The sequence below is a fragment of the Rattus norvegicus genome, chromosome 2 (assembly GCF_021556685.1).
Source record: "Rattus norvegicus strain SHRSP/BbbUtx chromosome 2, alternate assembly SHRSP_T2T, whole genome shotgun sequence".
NCBI lineage: Eukaryota > Metazoa > Chordata > Mammalia > Rodentia > Muridae > Rattus > Rattus norvegicus.
Genome location: NC_141535.1, coordinates 197,479,955 through 197,484,795, shown reverse-complemented (window position 1 = coordinate 197,484,795; position 4,841 = coordinate 197,479,955). Strand labels below are relative to the sequence as shown.

At 41.8% G+C, this 4,841-nt stretch overlaps 1 long non-coding RNA gene across 1 annotated transcript; it reads left to right on the top strand.

Annotated features, from left to right (window-relative positions):
- The first annotated feature begins 665 nt into the window (after positions 1-665).
- LOC147996486 (uncharacterized) lies at positions 666-4,394 on the top strand. Its single transcript, XR_015676769.1, has 2 exons — positions 666-849; positions 2,141-4,394. It is a non-coding gene; the product is annotated as an uncharacterized LOC147996486 (long non-coding RNA).
- The last annotated feature ends 447 nt before the right edge of the window (positions 4,395-4,841 follow it).

The following is a 4,841-nucleotide window of genomic DNA, read 5'->3' as shown; positions in this document are numbered from 1 at the left end:
TAATAAATAAATCTTTAGAAAAAAAAAAAAAGGTCATCTGTGTCTTTGGGAAAGCTCCCTTTTAGGGGAATTGGTTAGGCCTGGATAACATATAAATAGAGAATTCTGCTGGTTTGCCTGTTCCCAGCCCCTGACAGATATTTACTTTCTCATACCATGCATTCTTAAAACACATGAGAAGTGGAGATGCCCCAGGCACCACTGGCCAGAGCTTCATCCTGCCGCAGCTCCTTCCACCCTCTTAGTGCATAGGCTCATCTCAGTCAGAGACTTTTTTCTACTACAGCAAAATTCAGAAGCATATTCTGAATTCCTATGCAATGTTTGCTGATGCTACAGCTGCCCTCCACTCTCTCCAGATGATTCTAAAACTGCTCTGATTAGTACAAGTACCCAGAACTATGAGGTTACTTGACACAGCAGAGGCTAGCACCGTCAGCCTCAGCCTTGGCATTCAGGAGGAGGGTGGAAGAACAGGAAGGACTTCTTTGAAACTTCTCTGTCTGTATACATGCCTCCCCTACAGAGCCTGGCCAAAAGTAAACATAATTTTCCCTGTGTGTCTCCATCACAGGAGGAGCATATGGTTGGATGCAACTGGCTTCTCTGAAACCCTTTCCAAAGAACACAATCTAGTTACTTAGCAAATATTTACCGAGCAACATAGAAGGAGAAAGAGCATTCCAGCGAGAGGCCAGCAAGAGGAAAGAGATCGAATAAACTAAAGAGGAATAAAACAACAAGGGTATGTCTGTGGTACAGCGAGTGCGTAGAAAAATTGAAGAGAAAAGGGAACAATTGGGTCCAGCTCTGGATGTCTGGGAAAGGACTGTGAGTTTACTTCAAAAGGTAAGAGAGACTAAAGAAAGATTCTGAACAAGAGTCAGACATGATCAAATGCTCAGTAGAATTCAGTGGGACCCAGGTAAAGAATAATCATATACAGCAGCCATCAACAGCTAAGTACTTACTTTGCACCTAGCAGATGATCAAGGTCTTGCACAGACTGCCTTGCTCAATAAAAATAATACTGCACTTAAGACATAGTGCTGGCCCAGGTATTTTCAGTCTTCACAGCTATCTCCTAATTTGAGTGTTATGCCAGCAATTTGGCAGATGGTGCTTGCACTTAAAAGGTAAATGTATTGTGCTCAAGGCCAGGCAGCTACAGTGGTAGAGTCAGGATTTAATTTCAGATTATTCTGACTCTAAAGCTGACTTCTTATTGTTGTTTTGTTTTGTTTTGTTTTTCATGACAGGGTTTCTCTGTGTAGCCTTGGCTGTCTAGGAATGACTGTACTGGTCACTCTGTAAAGCAGGCTGGCCTCAGACTCACAGAGATCTGCCTGCCTCTGCCTCCCCAGAGCTGGGACTAAAGGCAGGTACTGATGCTGCCACCAAAGCTGGCTTTTATGAACATGTTAAGGAGCAATTGCAAAATCGTGGGGAGCAATGAAGGATGATGGAAGGAGCAAGAAGAATAGAGAAAAAAGATACGAGACTAAGTTGTAGATGCATAATAGACATATTATGACAACTGGCAAAACTTTAGGCAGAAATAGTATCAAATATGAGTTAAGGTTTTGAACATAAATAGCTGATAGAAAGCCAGACTAAGACTCGAGAACACAGAGAGCCAGGTAGGTGCCGTGGAGGACTAGGAAACGTCTCCCATACTTTGGATGCTATTCCCTCCCCAGGGATGCTATTTTGGGATGCTATGGAAGATGCGGCATGGCTGGCTGAAATGGGTCAATGGGAATGGTTTTTGAAGGTGATACCTGACACCTGACTCTTTCCCTGTATGCTTTCTGGCTAGCATGGATATGAATAGCCTCTACCACGTTTCCTCTGCCATGCCTTCCTTACCGCAGTCTGAAACTCTCTAAAACCATGAGCTAAAACTAATGCTTGAACTGTTTCTGTCAGGTGTAGTGGTCACACTAACTCAGATGTAGCTGACACAGTGGGTTAAAGGATTCCAACTATGTTGAATTTGATGTAATGGCGGCAGACACTTGGAAAAATCACTTTGCTCCTTATATCTGTTCCCCATTTGTCAACTCCTTATTTATTCATTTAAAAAAATTTAAAATATGATAAAACTTAACATTTTAACAATTTAAATTATTTTAATTAGCAGTCTCTTATCCAGTGTATAAGGAGCTGGGAAGTCATCACTTCATCTCAACAAGGAAAAAAATCAAAAATCTGAATAAACTGAAAAGTCAGCAAGTGTTCTTAGATCCACATGAAAAACTGTGCCCTGCCCTCATCAGAAATGCAGGTACGGAGGATTACAGTTTAGCAGAGAACTGGAGCAGGAAGCTCCCCAGGAACCAGGGTAAGAAGCCCAGACTGTAATGGAGGACCTGCTAGCCTCAGTGTACAACCAGCTCAAGCATTGAAGACAGCAGTGGGTCCCAGCCAGTGGGACAGAGTGGGGAGATCTTTGTTACTTCTAGTCTAGGGACTCTTCTAGTTTCTCCAAAGACCACAGAGCAGGATTCTCAACCTGTGGATTGTGACCCCTTTGGGAGTCAAACAACGCTTTCAAAAGGGCCACCTAAGACCATCAGAAAATACAGATATTTGCATTATGATTCATAACAGTGCAAAACTGATCTTATATAGTAGCAATGAAAATAATTCTATGGTGGGGGGTCACCACAACATGAAGGACCGTATCAAAGAATCACAGCATTAGGAAGGTTACAACCACTGTTCTAGAGGAAAAACACCTGACACTTCTGGGAAAGAGCAGACCTTCTGAAATACCAAGGCTAGAGCGCTGTATGTAAGGACTGCCCTCAAGAGAACTGTTTTCCCAGAGTCTCCCCTCCTGAAGTTTTCCAGAGTCTAATAACAAGGAGAAGGGAAATACTCTGCTACAGCACAGCAGCTCCACTCTGTTGTTTGGTGAGAGGTGTGCAGGCAGAGACTAAGAAGCCCTGTGAACTCGGCTCCAACAGCAGATTGAATTATCTGGCATGCTTTGAGTATTCGCTCCCACTGTCTACATGCGTGCACACAAACGGTCTTTCTCGGAGCTCCTTTCACTAGCACATCCCATCTGAGATAAGGGGGGAAACGAACAGTAACGAATACAAAAGCACCAACAGTAACAAAACCACACCTAGGATATTTAAACTTCGGGGGAGAAAAGCCTTACCTATTCAGCAGCAAAGACAGGAATTTCTCTGAAACCATGCAAGTGAGAAAAGCATGGAGCAAAATGCCTGCTATACTGAGGGGGAAGGAAAAGATAGCCTAGAATTGTGGGAAAGGAGCCTCCAAAAGTGAACACGTGGGTTCTGTGGCTCATGCCGGGAGGGCGTCCCAGCAACTGAGGGCTAAGGCAGGTAAAGGATGACTTGATCTCAGGACTTCAACACTCAAGGTTCCATCTTAAATTTAAAAGGAAGAGGGGTGTGTGTGTGAAGAAGTAATAGAGACTTCTTAGACAAACCAGGAAATTTGTTGCCTGCCTTACTTGAAATGCTAAAAGCTCTTCGGAGACAAGAAAAGGGGCACGGGTCACAGACAGGCACACGTGACAAAAGGAAGAGCGTCAGAAGAGGAGGCTCTGCTATGTGCTTAAGACAAAGTAAAGTAGATAAAACTTCAATTTTAAAAATCTTAGTTGATTTACCAATAACAGTTTGTTCAAAATAATAGCACAATATATTAAGTATGCTTTTTATGTATAATCTTATGACCCAAAGGATAGAAGGGAGAAATTAGGGATATTTTGTTGCTGTGAGATATTTACAATAAGAAAAAATTTAAAGAGAATTAATGAAAGAAAAATATTAAAAATAGAAGAAATTATTATCTAGGTATGGATTTGGATTAGCTATAAATGTATAAGGACAACCACTAAAAATATGTTTTTGGGGAAATGTAAAAAAAATTGAAGCATAATTGTTACAAGAAAAAGAAGGGCACTGGGGGGTGGGGAGGTCTAGGATATAGTTCAGTTGGTAGTATGCCTGTCTAGCACGAACAGGGCCCTGGGTTTGATTCAGAGCACCACATCAACCAGGCATAGCATCACATGCCTGTAATCCCATCACTTGGGAGGTAGAGGCAGGAGGATCAGAAGTTCAAAGTCATCCTAGTCTACAAAGTTCAAATGAGACCATGAGGATAGAACAAACACAATGATTAGTGTCCCTTATAAGAAGAGACCCCTGCCTGGAGGGATGGCTCATCAGTTAAAAGCACTGGCCACTTCTCCAGAGGACCCAGGTTCAACAGCCAGCACCCACATAGCAACTCACACTTGCCTGTAACTCCAGTTCTAGTGCTTCTGACAACCTCACACAGGCATACATGTAGGCTAAATACCAATGAACATAAAATAAAAATAAATTGTATATTTTTTTAAAAAAGAGACCCCAGAGTTTTCTCCATCATGCAAAGCAAAAACAAGAAGGAAACCAAGTGCAAGCCAGGAAGAGGGTACTTTCTTTGGAGAGCCTTCTAATCCTGATCTTGGGCTTCCCAGTCTCCGAAACTTAAAGATCGATGTATGTCATTTAGTCACTCAATTGATGATATTTTGTTTGTTAGCTTAAAATGAGTAAAGCAGTATCTAAGTTTCCACCCTGGGAAACTAGAAAATACCAAATTAAATATAGAGTAAGCAGATGAAAAGATTTAGTAAAAGTGAGAGGGAGGTTACGTCAATGAAATTGAAAACAGAAAATATACATGGAGAAATCAGTGAGAGGAAGAGCTGGTTGTTTGAAAAGATCATAAACCTCACACACCCAGACCAACCTACTATAGTGAATGAACGTTTATGAAAACCCTAGAGTTAACCTCATAACTAAATT